At 41.8% G+C, this 18,550-nt stretch overlaps 1 protein-coding gene across 2 annotated transcripts in view; it reads right to left on the bottom strand.

The window, feature by feature from the left end:
* DAB1 (DAB adaptor protein 1) overlaps positions 1–18,550 on the bottom strand; it is a 1,168,936-nt gene that overhangs the window by 1,074,974 nt on the left and 75,412 nt on the right. The window lies entirely within an intron of this gene.

Below are 18,550 nucleotides of genomic sequence, written 5' to 3'. Positions count from 1 at the left end.
TAGACAGGGCTCTACCATAGGGTGAGACGCACTGTACCAAGAGCTGGGGGATGAGAGGAGAGTAAGTGGCTCTGCCTAGCAGAGTCCAGGAAAGCTCCAGAAAAGGGTGATATTTGTCAGAGCTCTAAAAGGGAGAAGAAATTTACCAAGGAGAGGAGGAAAGAAGGGAGGGAAATGAAGGGAGGGGGAGGGGAAGGAGAGGGAAGGGAAGAGAAAAGAAAGGAAGGGAGGGGGAAAGAACATTGCATCAGTCAGTCCAGTCTGAGAAAACAACTATCTCAACTACTTTAGCACAGAGACTGTAATAAAAAAAAAGTGCTAAGTAGTTGCAAAATTCTTAACTAAGTAATGGAGAGATTAACAGGAACTCTAAGGCATCATGAAGGTAGTTCTAAACAACTTAGAAATTCAGAGGGAGAAGCCCATGGTGCATGGTGGCATGAAACTGAGTCTCCAAGGAGGGCACTACTCAGATGGGGCTGGTGTCTCTGAGCTCAGAGGAGGGGCCCCATGGGCTGGCCCAGATCTCTGAGGACTGGCACCGACCAGCTGGTGCTAGTGTCTCCTGAGTTATGACAAAGCTGGGTCTGCAAGTGTTGGGAAAAGTGCAGCCTGGATTCAGCTGTTGCTACAGGAAGGAACTGCAGCTGCAGAGGTGAAGAAGTATCTAGATACTAGGTCAGTGGTTCTAAACCAGGGGCAATTTTGTGCTCTAGGGGACATTTGGCAATATCCAAAGACACTTTTTTTAAAAAAATAAATTTATTTATTTATTTTTGGCTGTGTTGGGTCTTCGTTTCTGTGCGAGGGCTTTCTCCAGCTACGGCGAGCGGGGGCCACTCTTCATCGCGGTGCGCGGGCCTCTCACTGTCGCGGCCTCTCCCGTCGCGGAGCACAGGCTCCAGACGCGCAGGCTCAGTAGTTGTGGCTCATGGGCCTAGTTGCTCCGCGGCATGTGGGATCTTCCCAGACCAGGGCTTGAACCCATGTCCCCTGCATTGGCAGGCAGATTCCCAACCACTGCGCCACCAGGGAAGCCCAAGACACTCTTAATTGTCACAGTTGGGGGCTGCTATTGGAATTTAGTAGGTAGAGGACAGGAATGCTGCTGAACATCCTACAATGCACAAGAAGCCCCCTCTCCCCAGCAAAGAATTACCAAGTCCAAAATGTCAATAGCGTCAAAGCAGAGAAACCTGTTCTAGGTTAACACTGAGAGGGACAGGAAGCAAACAAGAAGGTGCAAATCCCAACTCCCCCCATTCAGCTGTGGTGTCTCCCTTTAGCATCCCCTATTGACAGAGCCTAAAAGGGAGCCAGTGGGCAAAGCAGAAATGTGTCCCAGCCCAGAGTCACAAAGCTGAGTACCGAAGGTTGGGTTTGTAGCTGAGTGCCCGTAAGTTAATAACAGGGACAAACATTTCAAGCCAGGTTCTCAAAACAAGCGAAGCCATGATAGCAGATCTAGGCGTGGCGTTTGAGGGCTAGACTCAGCGGCCATGAGCACTACAGCAATGCCAAGGACATTGTAGGTGCTCAGACTGGAATTCAGCAAGCATTTATTCAGTGAATGACTTCAAGATGAAAGATTCCCAAGCAGTACTTCCTCCAAACCAATACTGGTGGTTTTTCGAAATTTTTCAACTTGAGAATGAACCCAATGTCTCATGATAGTGAATATTTTTCTGTCCCTGAATTTGGCATCTTGCTTTCTGTCTGTCTGTTATCTTATGAGGAATAGAGTACGTCCTGACATTTAGATCCCAGAATCTGTCAAAGTGCTAGGATCCTTTTTGTTTTATCACTACTTTTTATACAAATGAGATCATGTGACTTTTACTCATCTATAGTATCTTGGAGATTTTTGCATAATATTAATAAAGATTTACTTAGTGCTAGTTATCCCTTACAATATATTTTACCACTCTTATCTCACTTTATCTGGCACCTTCTTTCCCATCTTTTTTTTTTTAAAATTTATTTATTTTAGGCTGCATTGGGTTTTCGTTGCTGTGTGCTTCCTTTCTCTAGTTGCGGGGAATGGGGGCAACTCTTCCTTGCGATACGCATGCTTCTCATTGCGGTGGCTTCTCTTGTCGCAGAGCATGGGCTCTAGGCATGTGGGCTTCAGTAGTTGTGGCACGAGGGCTCAGTAGTTGTGGCTTGCGGGCTCTAGAGCACAGGCTCAGTAGTTGTAGCGCATGGGCTTAGTTGTTCTGTGGCATGTGGGATCTTCCCGGACCAGGGATTGAACCCGTGTCCCCTGAACTGGCAGGCAGATTCTTAACCACTGAGCCACCAGAGAAGTCCCTCTTCCCCATCTTTGGATGAGAAAACTAAGGCTCAAATGCAGTAAAGTGAAGTAGCACCTTCAGTGGAAGAGTGAAATTAGAACCTGCACAGGTGACAGGAAAGAGGCTTGAATGTTTCTTTGAGATGGTTATATTGCTGTGTCCCTTACCCCTTCCCAATCTGGGCATGTTTCAAGTACAGCTAGGTTCTTACTGTATGCTAAACCCTTTACTTTTTTGCCCATGCATTCTACTCCCACTCACTTGCAGAACCAATGGAAACATTCAGGATGTTAGTTTTCCACCAAAGAAAAACATAATCTAGTGAGAAAGACAGAAAAGTTAACAGATGAGCTCAGAGAGTATGGCGTCATGAAGACAGGGCAGAGAACCAGTCCTGAGAAGTCAAGGAAGCCCTATGTATAAGGTGAGACCTGCAGGAGAGGGAAGAGATAGATGGAGAGGGCAGGCTGGAAAGGAAAGGAACAGCATGTGCAAAGTACAGAGGAGAGAAAGAACATGATACATTAAGGGTCTGCAAGTTGACTGTGGAAGGAGTTTAGACTGAGAACAAAACAATGTTGCAAGAGGAAACTGAAGCAATAAGTAGGAACCAGAACAACACGGGATTTGTAAGCTATGTGAAGAAATTGGGACTTTATAATGGTACTAGCTAATGATGTGAGCACAGCCATGTGTCTTTTTTTTTTTTTTTTTTTTTGCGGTAGGCGGGCCTCTCACTGTTGTGGCCTCTCCGGTTGTGGAGCACAGGCTCTGCACGCGCAGGCTCAGCGGCCACGGCTCACGGGCCCAGCCGCTCCACGGCATGTGGGATCCTCCCAAACTGGGGCACGAACCCGTGTCCCCTGCATCGGCAGGCGGACTCTCAACCACTGCGCCACCAGGGAAGCCCCTCATGTGTCTTCTTTGAGTTTCGGTCTCCACTGTGTAAAATGGTAGTAACAGCATCTGCTTTGCCTACCAAACGAGATCTGAGTTGTTCAAATAAAATATACACAGACACATAGACACACACACAGACTTACATGGAGATTGGCTTAGGAAACTGTCATACATTATCACTACAGCATCCCAAGTCAGTTTTAGAAAATAGAAGCAGCAGCCTTCTCTTTCCTTCCATTTCCCTCAACCCCTGTGGAGGAAAAAGTCCACTTTGGAAACGAAATATTCTCCCTAGTTGTTTGGCAAAGCTTTCTCAAGCAATAATCCATAAAGCAATCTTCATTGAAATTGTATTTCAGCCCCCCTCTGCTAAAGATATAAATACGTGTGACTTTAGCCTCAGAATGGCCTTTGTGCCTTCCTGCCCCTGGTGTGTACCTTCCTAAGTGGCTGTCCTCGCTGTGCGCGCCAGCCTGTGTGATAACATTATAATTTTGTGTACATTGTGCGCTCAGAGGCCATGCTGAGGCCAGCATGAGGAAATGGCAACTGACAGCAGGCCCGGTCTTCTTTGTGAATATCTGTGGCTTCCTCCTTTCTGGGTTTACTGGGTTCGAGCCGCTGGATTTAGGTGGCTGGCCCCGAGGCATGGGTGCAGGCACCATCATGCCTCTCGTTTGAGTGCTTTGTAAAAGAAAAAAAAAAAAGGAGGCAGCTGCAACTGAAGGGTGCACAGGCACAAAGAATGGCTTGGGTAGGAAGGCAGGCAACAGACCCAGCACTGAGTTGTCTGGACCCCATGAACTCTGAGTCACCAGAATCCAAAACCAAATCTGGCAGGGCCTTAAAAATCACCAGGGTTAATGGTTTGCATCATCTTTCTACCTACTGCATTACAACAGCTCCTCACCCAAATACCTTTTATACTGCTAATTAACAACTCTGCAGACATTTGAGAAATATTTATGAAATGCCTCTTCTGAGCTAACACTTGTGGGCACCGGGAATTCAGTGATGAACAAGGAACAATTTATCGTGCGTGGAACTTATGATGGGTAAGGAATCGATTGTGTGATCAGTGCAAAACGCTGAGTTTTCTTGATGAAGACAAGTTCCTAAAGGGCAACGGCCCACAAGGGGTTAAATGAAAAGCCATATTCTGCCTGCCCTAGTGACTAGCTCTAATGCTAGTATTCAAAAAGGTTCCACCGCCATCTCTTTTTGCCTTTACTTATTCTCTTCATTTGCATGGAGAAAGGAAAGCCAAAGCCTCTTACCCATTACCCCATGCACTGAGCCACAGACCCAGACAGAGCTCAGATTTTCTATTTAATTCTCCAGCCTGCAAGGGGCCATTTACCTATTGTCTCTGTCTTAGCCAAACGTAATGGATTAGTTCAGAGCCCAGGGGGAAAAGGCAATGAATACTGTGTTCAGAAGGAAATCTATACAGAGTGGAGATATGAATTCAGAGGATGAATTTATAAAAGAGAAAAGTCTAATGAGTTTACAGGCAACCCCTGTGAGTCCAGGGGTCGGGCCTGTGCTGTCCAGAGCCACGACTCTCAGTCCACATCTTGGATGGTCCCCTGTGCTCCACCAAAGGCTACCGCTAAGCTCACCCTAGACCAGGGCTATCCATCACCAGGGGATAAGGTGAGGCTTAAGGGTGGGAGAACAGGTGTTTCCGCTACATCAGGCGGAGAGAAACATCTACTTCAGCTGCGTTTCCTTAGAAACCCCACCAGCTGAGAATGGGAAAGTACCCACACAGTCACACAGGATGACTCCTGACTCTTTCATCAAAGATCACATCCCAGAAGGAGGAGGAAGACATCCTTAGGCAGCTTAAGCCTTCAGGCAAGGTCAGAGAAAGCAGCCTCCTGCACAGGCCCAAGGAAGAAGCGGGTCTGGCTCCCGAAAGGATGCAGCCACAGGCAGGGAAGCAAGTCAAATATACACACGCAAGTGTGAGAAGCCCGGATGATTAAGCAAGGGGGGAGAAAATATCCTGATGGGATATTCCGATGAAGCGTGAGTTCCCATAGAGACCGCTTTGTGAATAACCAGGAAATAATCACATGACCTTCACCTCAAACCGGGAACAAATCTGGTTGAATCTAATTCTGAAAGCAGCTCAAGCTCTTGCCCTTGCTAGCGAGCTCCAGCTCTGGAACCAGAACTGATTCTCCACCATGTAATAGCTCTGTGACTCGAGGCAAGTTCCTTGACTTCTCTGAGCCTTATCTGTGAAAGGAAGAAAACAGTCCCTTCCTCAGGGTAGTGTGAAGAATTAAGGGAGATAATATGTGTAAAACACTTAAGACAGTGTCTGGCTCACTCTAAGAACTCCTTCAAGTCAACAGATAAGGGAGTACAAAGTATTGGGTGTAAGATAGGCTCAAGGATGTATTGTACAACACAGGGAATAGAGCCAATATTTTGTAATATCTGTAAATGGAAAGTAACCTTTCAAAATTGTATAAAAAATTAAAAATAATTTTTAAAAGTTAAAAAAAAAGAAAGAATGAACAAAAGAAAGAATACATGCACAACATAGAATGAATCCCATAGACATCATGTTGACTGAAAGAAGCCAGAAACAAAGAGAACAAACTGTATAATTCCATGTATATGAGGTTCAAAAAGAGGCACAACTAATTGACGCTCAGAATAGCATGTCTGGGGGGTGCTGGCTGGGAAAGGGCATGAGTGAAACTGCTGGGATTCTGGAAGTGTCCTGTCTATTGATATGATGGTTAAATGAGTGTATACATATATAAAAACTCTCCATGCTGTATACTTAATTTTTTTTCTTTTAAGTCCTATTCATTCACCATACCAGTTACAATGCACTGTAAGCACTATACTGTTTTTATGTCACCCTTCAATTTTTTTTCTCTTTTTTTAAAGAAAATGTGAAGAAGCCTGTAGAGTGCTTAGTATGATGTCTGGTCCAGAGGAAGTTTTCAATAAGTGTTACTATCACCTGAAAAAAGTCCAAAGGTAGCATCATCATTACTATTACCACCATCATCAGTAGCAGCAACATGACAGAGCCATGTCATCAGTCTTCTCCCGGGTCATCACCACGTGTGACAGCAACTGCAGGGAATGAGGAAGTTGGGTGGAATTTAGATATGTGTTGGCCGATGTCTTCTGTAATGTATTGGATCTAGAGGTTGATTATTAAAACCCTGATTCTGTCAAATAGGACTCAGGAGAACTCATCCTGGGAGCTGGGCAAGAAAGGCACTCCTATCCCTAATGCTCAGCTGAGGAACTCAGGGTGGTAAAGACTTGGGTGCTAAGGTCATTTGTCCATGAATACAGCTGGTGAAGCAGAGTCAAGGACAGAAGGACAGTCTTCACTCTCCAAGGTATATCCATCTGTTTGGAGAACTTCTTTCAAGGTATTTAGAGACAAATTCCCCAGTCCTGAAGGGAGAAATAAAAACAGGTTCTGTTTTTGTTTTAAAGTTCTTCAGAGAAAGAGACCTTCCAAATATTAATGAAGAAAACTAAGCTTAACTGCCACCTGCATGCTCCATGACATACAGGTAGAAACGAGGGTCTATGGTCTGAGGTAGAGTCAGTGTCCCTGTTCCCACCACCCCAGGCAGGTGCAACAGCAGGAAGGGTCCTAGGAGTGGGAGGGGCGGTAGGAGCTGTCTGTGATCTCTGAAAAATTTTAGAAGGTAAAGTATTTGGTTCTATTAGCAAGGTAGCTGCCTTGCTCAGTCTGCTCTGAATAAGACAATAAACATTCTGGGGCCTCCTATCATGTACCCGGCACCATTAAAGGAGCTCAAAATACAGCAGTACCTGAAACAGAGTCAGACCCTGCCTTCATTGGGCTGATGTTCTAATGGGAGAGACAAGTAATATACAAGTAATGAAATAAAGAAATAATCCAATGGAGGAGTACACTTAAGTGGAATAACTAAAAATGGAGCAGAGTAAGAGTGGAGAGTGATGGTGAGAGCTATGTACATAGGACATTTATAAAAAACCTCTTCAAAAAGTTGATATTCAAACAGGAACCTTTTATGGAGCTAACCTGGGCTGAGTTACAGTTCATATGGGGAGCAACCAGTTATACATGTATTGGGCCTCACAAAACAAGATGCCCTCAAATGCTCTGTAACTACATCACTGAAACCCAGTCATGCTCTGCCGCCCAAGCAGAGCATTTGCACCTAAATCCAAATCACTGGGCTCTACAAAAGTTGTATCACTTTGTTATGACATAGGTCCTACAGACTTCAAATATTTTAGGGCATCGTTACCAGACTAAAGGAAGAATGCCCCTCTACAAAAGAGTATATGCTTGGCATGCCCAGGTGCCTAGAATCCCACCAACACCAGCCCAGTGCTTTTTCCATTATTATGTCACTAACATATGCTGGGAGACTGGGAGACAAATAAACAAGACAGCTCCTGCCTTTGAAAAAAGACATAATTGAATAGATGGACCAGTCCATGCACAACTAACAACAGTACAACATAGGAAGTGCTATAACTATAGTGTATTGACAGTAATGAGCCAATATAGGGTATATCTACAGTCTTAAGTCAAGTAATGTAAATACATAAGGGCCATCCATTGCCCAACTACAAAAGAGGTTAGAATGTAGGCAGGAAGCTGAGATGCAAGCTAGAAATAAGTTTTACCACCAAAAGCATTACCGTAGTGCTCAATGAATCTCACTTAAAGAATGAAGTCATCTCCCTTTTTCACCTACTTAAGAAACAGGTACTGAATGCCAACCGTGTGCTAGGCTCTTAATGCACACTGTGATAAACAGACCAAGGTCCCTGCCTTAGGGAGCTCAAATCCAGTAGAAGGGAAAGGCTTGTAAACAGACATTTACAATGTATAGTCATGAATGTATACGGAGAGAAGCCCGGGAACAGGGATAAGGGGACTTTTTTTATGGGATTTAGGAATGCTTTGCAGAAGAGAGGACAAGGTCTGGACCTTGCATTTTAGGCAACAGGAAGAACATTATTCAAAATCACAGAAGCTTAGAACAGCAAGATGCTTTAGAAAACCCTGGTGTAGCTAGAGTACAGAGTAAGTAATGAAGAGTTCCAGAAGAGAGGAAATAATAAAAGCGAACACTTACTGAATACTTACTGAGTGCTAGACACTGTTCTCAGTGATCATATATGTATGTAAATTCACTTCATTATCTCAGTAATTTTACAAGTATTATCATCATCCTGTTTCACAGAAGAGAAAACTGAGATGGTTAAGTACCTTGCTCAAGGCCATTCAGCTAGTAAGTAGTAAAACTCAGATATAAACTCTAGAATTAGTACCTTAGTCACTGAATGGTCACTGAGAATGTAGAGGCCAGGTTTAAGACTGCTGACTTCATTATTTGGCCATACGGATCTCCTTAAGGCTCTTAAGCTGGGGCATGACATAGTCAGACTTACTTTTAGAATGACTGGGCTGACTACAATACATAGAATGGGATTCGAGGTGTACAGAATCAAAAACATGATGACCAGTTAGGAGGCCTTTCAGTGGTGCAGGGAATTGGGGCTGAGGGTCTGATGGTAGGAGGGATCAGTGGATTCAGGGCAGCTGGGGCAGGCTATTTAAGGGGAAGAGGTAATGGCACTTGGTGACAGACAGGATGCAGGACATAAGAGAGAAGGAGGTATAAAGGATGATCCTTCAAAGTGCAGATTCAGTCTTGACAGGCAGATTCTGCCCTTCAAGTAATGAGAAAAGAGGGTAGTCTTACCATGGCAAAGAACAGTTTTAGGAGATTGACGACGTTCTTGTCAAGTCTCTGAGCCCAGGTGTGTGAATTCAGAAGGCTAATCCAAATTACAACCATCCTTAAGCAGGCTGTCAACCTCACAACGATGCTGCTTTCTTTCTTCATTCTTCTTTTTTCTCTCTTTCTCTCTTTCTTTCTTCCTCTCTCTCTTTCTCCCCTCCCTCCCTCCTTTCCTTCCTCTTTCTTTATTTCTTAGTGCAACCATATTGGGTTTCTTTATTGTAAAATAACAAATACACATGCAGAAAATTCAAACAATATGAAAAATACAAAAAAAATAAAATCAAAGTTGCCTGAAATCTCACCACCGTTAACACCTTGGTGAAGGGCTTTCCAGGCATTCATGATGCACAGCACATACATGGACACACATTCACATACTCACACGTGGCAACTCTTCTTTTTTACTTTGGAGACCTGCTTTTTTCACTTATACTCTCATGGAAATAGTTAAAGTCAATGAATCTAGAGCGAAGTCCTCTTTTTCAGTGCCGAGGCGGTATTCTATTGCCTGTATGTACCATAGTCTATTATGAATTCCAACAGCAGCTGAGTGAGGAGATGGGCAAATCCTCTCCCTTCAAAACGTCTATAAAGCTGGACAAAACTAACAAAATCAACCATTTTCAGCACTCTGGAAATTGACCAAAAGCAGAGAACAATCTGAGAAACATGGATGCTTGAAAACCTGCTGAACATTGGGTCACAAGAGTGAGAATCTGTTGCATTCTTGCCGGGACCTGCCTCCATTCCCATCACCCATCAGCCTCTGCTGATGTAAAGTTCTAAGAGGGCAGGACAAACGTCAAAGGCAAGTAGCTTCCCTGCCAGGGAGAAAGGGGCTCCTTGGATTTGAGGGGTGGGAGACAGCCACTCTCAGGGGTGTTTTCAGTGGAAGTGATGACCCTTGAGGTGGTCAGCGGGGACAGTCAGGGCATCACTAGTCTGAGATTGCAGTCATGGGAGAGATAAGCATGTTCCTGGCTGAGGCTGCTCACATGTCCACACACTCCTGGCTGATCTCGAGGCTGAGCACATATACACAAGTCACAGCAGGAAGCACAGCAGAAAGCCAAAGCCAGGGCACCCCAACTTTGAATGTGCTCTTCTCCCCACACACAGTTCCAAGGCAGCCTTCCTGGCTTGAAGTGTTCGAACACAACCTTTGTCTGATCGTTGACTGGGCAAACACAGGGCAACTCTTAGGCTGAAAACAAACAAAAAACCTGAACATAGACCTCGACACTGTACACTGAGAGAGGAGGGAGGCAGAGCTCACAGACTGAGCTCATGTAGGTTACTAAACAAAGAAGCAAACAAACAGACAAAAACAAATAAGAGTGATAGTAACAATTCAGAATTCAGAGTTACTAAAATATATTAACTAAAATGTCCAGATTTCAACCATGAAATTACAAGACAAGCAAAGCAGCAGGAAAGTAGAATGCAGACTGGGGGGAGGGGCGTGGGAAGCAGTCAATAGAAACTCTCTTTGAGTGTCCCAGATGTTGGATTATGCAGAACAATACTTCAAAGCAGCAATTATAAACGGTCCAAGAGCTAATGAATTTCAAAACTTTGCAACACATCTCTAAGCAACAGTGGGTAGAAATAACTAATTATTTCCACTTAATTTCTTCTCTGTTTTGCAAAGTTGACTTGGAAGGGATTGAAATTGGTGGTGAATGTGTGTAAGCAACACAGGAAAGAGAGAAAGGGTAGAAAAACTATTTGAAAAAATACTGGCCCAAATTTTCCCATAGTGGTAGAAATCTACAAACTTTCATTGTTGGAAGCTTAACCTACAAGCTTCAAGAAGCTCAATGAACCACAAAGTAAGATAAATACAAAGAGATCTACACCTACACATTATCATAGTCAAACTGCTGAATGGCAAAAACAAAGAAAAATCTAAGTAGTAAGAGAAATCAATAATGAGTCCCCTGCATGCTAGACATGTAATATATGTCCAATATTTTGTTGTCATAAGCAGTGCTGGAATGAACATTTGTCTGATTATCTCCCAAGGATAAATTACTTGAGGTGGAATTGTTGAGCCAAAGGATATCCTCATTAAGTAATCTCGCTTGCCCTCTGACCCCAGTTAGCCCTCTTATGGGATACTTGCTATTCTCTCTACTTTTAAGTTTCAGATGCATGCTGTTCCCTCTTCTTGGAACTCTCCACCACATCCATTCTTCCATAGCTAATTACTTCTAGTAATTCAAGTCTCAGCTTAAATATTTTCCTGGATAGACCTTATATGATCATTCAACCAAAAGCAGAGCCCATTCCCCCCCCACTCCCATTTCCCTCTCTCACAGAACCCCAATTATTTCCTTTATAGCATTTGCCACATTTTATAATTGAAGTCAATTCTGTGACTCCTTGTTTAATGTCTCTCTACACCTATTAAGACAGGGACATTGCTTTCCTGTTCACCACTGTATATTAATACTTAATACAATGCCAGGCACATAATGGAGACAATAAATGTTCACTGAATAAATTTGCTTTGTTAAGGCAAACACATGTTAGAATTTTTTAAAATAAAAATCTCTGCTGTAGCCAACCTTGCCCCAACCCCACGATCAAAGTCTCCATCTTTGGTTTTATTGGCCAACTTCCTGCCCTTCCTTCTTTGACATGTAGCCCCTGTCTCATCTCTCCTAGTTCTCTGCCAATAATTTGACCTGGTACCTGGGTTTTGATAATCTGCTTTGGACGCAGCATATCCTGCTAGATATACAGTCATGCCCCTCCAAAAGAGGATTCGCCCTCCAGCAACATACACTGAGCCTCTGCTTAGCAGTGATCTGGGTTTTCGCTGCACCATGTCTTCAGGTCAACTCACAAGGCCCAAGATTGCAAACTACTTTAGTTGAGTCATGGGGACTGAAGGGTTGTGTTCCTCATTTGGTCCATAGGAGAGGCCATCCTTCCTGCAGTGCAGAAATCAGTACATGCTTGGAAGATTTAAGAGAGAAGATTATGCATTACCACAATTGGCATAAAGGGCTGCGGCACATTGCTTGTTAGAGCACAACAGCACACGTGCCAGAGTGGACTTATGAACGGACATCAGCATATTTGTGTGTTCAGTGTTGATATCTACAAATGGAACAGCCCCCTAAGAGCTGAGGGCTTCATTTCTGTCATTTGGGGGGTTTGTTTTTGCTTTTGTTTTTTACTGAAGTACAGTTGATGTACAATATTATATAAGTGACAGGTGTACAAGACAGTGATTCACAATTTTAAAGGTTATACTCTATTTGTAGTTATTATAAAATATTGGCTATATTCCCTGTGTTGTATAATATATCCCTGTAGCTTACATTATACATAATATATAGTTTGTACTGCTTACTCCCCTACCCCTATATTGCCCCTACCCCCTTCCCTTTCTCCACTGGTAACCACTAGTTTGTTCACTATGTGTGTGAGTCTGCTTCTTTTTTGTTATATTCACTAGTTTGTTGTGTGTTTTAGATTCCACATACAAGTGGTATCCTACGGCATTTGTCTTTCACCGTCTGACTTATTTCACTTAGCATAATAACCTTCATATTGCTGCAAATGGCAAAATTTCATTCTTTTTTTATGGCTGAGTAACGTTCCATTGTGTATGATATATGTATATATATATATATATATATATATATATATACACATATATATATATATATCTCTCACATCTTCTTTATCCATTCATCTGTTGATGGACACTTAGTCACTTTCATATCTTGGCAACTGTAAATAATGCTGCTATGAACACCGGGATGCATGTATCTTTTCGAATTAGTGTTGTTTTTTTTTTTTAGGTTATACCCAGGAGTGGAATTGCTGGGTCATGTGGTAGTTCTAATTTTAGTGTTTTGTTTTTTTTTTGAGAACCTCCATACTATTTTCCATTCTGTTGTTTGTGTTATAAAGTGAAAATGGGACTCTCTGAAGAGGTATATTATGCATCACAAGGAGAACAATATCACTCTCACTGCTGATGAAGGTGTTAAGAAATTCATACTTGTTCCTCTTGAACAGTGACCATGATGATGATGATAATGATGATGATGATGATCTGGGCACTCAGTTTCAAACTGGGTGAGTTTCTGAAAAGCCCTTCCTATGACCCCAGTAGCCACTCAGCTGTTGACTGAACAGAGCTCAGTTAAAAAAATTAAGAGCTCCTTTTCTAAACTCCAAATCTCATATCCAAGTTTAAAGCTTTACAACATATATCCAAGCAACAGTAGAGGTGATCAGTGTAATTATTTCCACTTAAGTTTTTCTCCATTTTGTATAGTTGGCTTGGAAGATATTGAAATCAGCAGTTAATATGTGTCAGTAAAAAATATATCCAACTAGCTGATAGTATTTCCTCACAAACATCTCCCTAATCCATTCAGAACAGGCATTTAGTACAAAGGCTTTTCGAATCAGCCCTGATGTTTTCAAAGGCCTTCTGAGTTTTATAGTTTATAATAGCCTCCTTTTTATTTTTTGAATCATCATTAAAATGCAGCATGACGGGAAGACTGAAGTGATTCTCACGTACACATTATAATTGACATTGTGAAATTCTACCAGTGACATCACCTGTTAGGGACAACAAGGGTGTGGCTTCAGCCTTGAGCCTGGATGCTACTCCTGACCCTCTGATATCATAGGAAAAGAAAAAGGAAGGAGCCTCAATAATAACCTAGCTCACCCTTTACTAAATGCAGCAATCCCCTCCACTACATCCTCACTGGTTCCTTCAGCTTCTCCTTGAACACCTGTGATGGATGCAGGAAGATTACCTCAGAATAGAGGTTAGATCTGGGGTCATGTCCAGTTGATAGATGTATTTTTTTAGTTAATATTTTTTCATTGTTAGTAATATTAAAAAATTAAGAGATTCTGCACAAACACCTGGTTGCCTGACTTCTTTGAAGGAATTATAATTCTGGACTCTCTGGGCCCCATTCCCACATGAAAATAACACAGTGGGGCTGAGGAACAGATGCTCCCTTTGAAAGGAACACAGACCCTCTAGTTTACCACAGTCCCTACCACTCCCTAATGTCAACTGGACTACATTAATCACCACACTCACACTGTTGTTTTTCTTATGGTAAAGAAAAACATGTTTCCCCTGACCTCTCTGGGAGATCAAAGACAGTTTGAAAGAGCTCTGATTTCTTACATCAAGGTCACTCTCTTCAGCGAGACCCCAAACTCTGTTGAGGAAACCTGAAGGGCTCCCTTCCCATCAACCACCTCTCTCAACCAGTTTGCCTTGCAATTCCTGCAAATCTCTCCAATTCTCTGTGCATCAGTTTATCAATCTGCAGAAAGGGGCCCTCTTCTTGATCCTCGCTGCCTCTACCTGACAAGACGGCTACAGAAGCCATTTGATAACATTTGTAAAAGGGCAATGAGCTTCCCGGAGGCAAGTACATTAGGACACATGTTAACATGCTGAGTGTCATTAGAGTTGCCTATCTACCTCTAAGTGATACTCATAGAAGTAGTGCACAACCCATGGTCAGCTAACGCTAAGCAGTATTTCAAGCCCAGACTCTACTACAGACCTATAAACTGACTAAATACTGCAGAGAAAATCCCAGTGTTGTGGGGAAGAGGAGTAGAGCAAGAGGTACTCTGTTATAATCAGTGATGCTAAAGACAGGGAATGAAAAGACAAGAGGTGATAAATCTGGAAAACAATGTCGTTATCACTCATTGAGGGCTTACTAAATGCTACATACCTTATATGCATGATCTAATTTAATTCTTTAAAAAAAATCTCTATAGCTATTATTATTTTCAGTTTACAAACTGGGAGCCTGAGCCCCAGAGAGGTTAAGTAATGTTTCCAAAGACACACAGCTAGTAAATAAGTGAAAAGGCCATGTTCAATTTAAGGGCCTGAATTCCTCACTGCAAGCCAATTTTGCTTCTCTATACATAAGGGGTAAGTGAAGAAGTTGCATTTATTAAGTAAATATTATGTGCCAGGCTAAGTGGTTTTGTGTTTGTTTGCTTTTTTCAAAAAATAAAAAATAAAAAGCTCTGAGGTATAATTTAGATACTATAAAATTCGCAGGCTTTAAGTGTACAGTTCCAAGATTTTTTAGTTTATTTCCGAAATGCCACAATCTAGTTTTAGAACATTCCCATCATCCTGAAATGTTGCCTTGTGTCTGTATGTAGTCAGTCCCTGTCCCTACACTCTGCTCCAGGCAACAACTAATCTACTTTCTTCCTCCATAGATTTTCTTCCCTGTAGTTCTTATAAATAGAATCATATAATATGTGATCCTTTACATCGGGCTATTTTACTGAGCGGATTTTTGAGGTTCATCCATGTTTCACCATCTCATTGCTTTTTACTCTGTCACATGGATATACGCTATTTTGTATGTCCTTCTACCAGTTCATGAACATTTGAACTGATTTTTTTTTTTTTTGGTTTTATAAATAATGCTGCTGTGAGAATTACCAAATAAGTCTTTTGGGTACATGTGTTTTCATATGAGTGAAATTCCACCAATGAGTGGAATTCTGGGTTGCATGGTAAGTTCCTGTTTAACATGTTAGGAAACTGTCAAATTGTTTTCCAAAGTGGCTGTACCATTTTACATTTCCCCTGGCAATATATGAAACAATATTTACTCAGTTTTTCCACATCCTCACTAACACTTGTTATTATTTGACTTTCTGATTACAGCCATTCTGTTCCAGGTGGGGTAGTATCTCATTGTGGTTTTAATTTGCATTTTCCTAATGACTAATGATGTTGAGAATTTTTTCATGTACTTATTAACCATCTACATATTTTCTTTGATGAAGTATCTGTTCAAAACTTTGGCCCATTTTTGAAGTTGTTTGTCTTGTGCTAGGTTTTACACATCACCTTTCTCACTACTTCACTGGGACAAGTTAATGTGTTTTTTCTTAAATAAATTTATTTATTTATTTATTTATTTATGGCTGCATTGGGTCTTCGTTGTGGCGAGCAGGGGCTACTCTTTGTTGCAGGGCGCGGGCTTCTCGTTGCAGTGGCTTCTCTTGCTGCGGAGCACGGGCTCTAGGTGCGCGGGCTTCAGTAATTGTGGCACGCGGGCTCAGTAGTTGTGGCTCACAGGCTCTAGAGTGCAGGCTCAGTAGTTGTGGTGCATAGGCTTAGTTGCTCCGCGGCATGTGGGATCTTCCCGGACCAGGGCTCGAACCCATGTCCCCTGAATTGGCAGGCAGATTCTTAAACAGTGTGCCTGGGACCAGGGAAGTCCAGGGACAAGTTACTGTTATCCTCACTTTTACAGATGAAGAAACTGAGTCAGAGAGAGGTAAATAATTTGCCCAAGGTCATTCATTCAGCTAATAATGGCAGCAGTTCTTCTGGCTCCAAAGTGTCAGGTCCTTTCCCTATTAAAGCTACAATCTGGTGGTCAGTAGCTGATAACAGCTCAAAGACATGTCTATATGATCTACACTTAAAAAATATACAACCAAAAAAAAAGAAAAAAGAAAAGAAAGAAACTAACAAGAAAGGCTATAATTTTTTAAATAGAAATACCAAATTTTGCAAGGATATGGAGTACCCAGACTTTTTATATATATTTTAGTGGGAGATAAGCTTGTCATCCATTTTGGGATCTGTTCAATAGCATTTAATAAATTTACACAAATATCTACCCTTTGATTCAGTAATTCTATTCCTAATATTCATCCAAGAGAAATAAAAATATTTGTTCACAAAAGAGTTATAGAAAATTGTTCAAAAAATGAATGGATTAACAAATCATGATATATTTGTATAATGAAATATTAACCAACAATAAAAAATAAATAAATTACTGACTGCCACACACACACAAAAAAACAAACAAACAAACAAAAAGCCCCCAAACAATCAAGACTTAAAAATTGGAAATCCAAAAACAAAGAAATCCAGATTTCTAGCTTCTTGTGAAATGAGAGCACATGTAATAGCACTGGGACCATATTCCTCAGCAAATCCTTCTGTAAGAGCTGAGTAGCAGTTGTCAGCCCCAGACACACCAGAGAGCCACATATAGCCCAACCTCCACTTTATTCACCTATATCCCTGGCCCTGCAGGTGTTCAAGTTTGCAGCCATCACCCTGCACTGGGCTATGCTCTGAGCCACCATAGGAAACTCTTCATACAGGTAAAGAAAACCCAACTCTACTAGAATATACATATTTAAAAACTACATAAAGTAGTCTGTGGCAAAAAGAATCTATAATTTAGGATGGCATTTGCTGTAGAGCAAAGTTCCCCTGGGGCAGTTGTATTAAAAAAAAAAAAAAGGCTTCAAGCCCATCTCCCCCTATCCAATATGTAAAACAATATTGTAAAATTGGAGCTGTTCCAAATAAAAGAAGGTGGGGTTTGAGTTGTGTTATTAATCCTATTTTACAGAAGAAGAAACTGGGGCTCAGAGAAGTTCACTAATTAGCTCAGAGTCACACAGCTGGTGGGAAAATAGTCCAGTTAGAACTCAACCCCAAGACCTTAGGAACTGAGGTAAGGGCTCTCTCTGCACCAGAGCTACCCACTAAGGGCCAATGTCCTCACTTAGAATAAATATGCCTTCTTAACTTCTGTGTTTCCAGTGTCAAGCATAATATCTGACACACAGAAGACACTCTATAAATATCTGTAAAGTGAATAAAGTGCTCCCAAAGTATATGTGTTTAAAAAAATGTTACATTTTAATTTGATAACCGGCATGGCGTTTCAGGTGAGAGAAAAACAAATAAAATAAGTTCTGTATAACTGTCTTAATGTAGCTGATTATTCAACTGATATTGGAGGGGAAAAGATCATACATTTACTGAGCTCTTTCTGTGTACAGGTATTGTACTTGTTGCTATGAGATTTGAGAATGTCATATAGTGCCTGATCCACATTGGATTTAGAAAGCTACTGGGGAAGGAAACAGATTTATTAAGTACCCAGCTGCCCTACTTATTCTATTACCTTTAAGCCCCACAACAACCTTATAACCTGTATATAAGCAATCTCATCTCATATACAAAAATGACCTGCCCAAGGTCACCCATACTTGGTGACGTCCACTTCTTTGCACTGCCCCACGAAAGGCTTGAAAATTTACATTTGTGACCCAAGAATTAAACAAGAACAGAGGAAAACAACCCTTGAACTGTTACAAGCCAGTTTAAGAGTCACTGCAGAAATGCCATGAATTAAAAGGAGAGCAACTCTCTGAGCCTCAATTTCCTCATTCATAAAATGGGTCATTAATGTGCCCCCCTCCCAGTGGTGTTGTGAAGATCAGCTGCTTCAGTGGATATGGAAGGGGTTTTGAGACAGAAACTGTAAGATTCTTTGTTCCAACCCTTGCATGTGGCCTCTGTCCTCTCTTTGCTTTTCAAAACTGTTCTTCCCAAGATCACCAGTGACTTCCTACAAATCAAGTAGTAACATTTTCACAGTCTTTTCCAACCATGTTCCCCCTGCAAACTTTTGGAAATGTTTGATCCCAGAATCTACTCCCTCTCCTTTTCTCTGAGACAAACACTCTGTC

This window comes from Orcinus orca, chromosome 1, assembly GCF_937001465.1.
Source record: "Orcinus orca chromosome 1, mOrcOrc1.1, whole genome shotgun sequence".
NCBI lineage: Eukaryota > Metazoa > Chordata > Mammalia > Artiodactyla > Delphinidae > Orcinus > Orcinus orca.
This window is presented reverse-complemented; position numbering and strand designations above follow the sequence as displayed.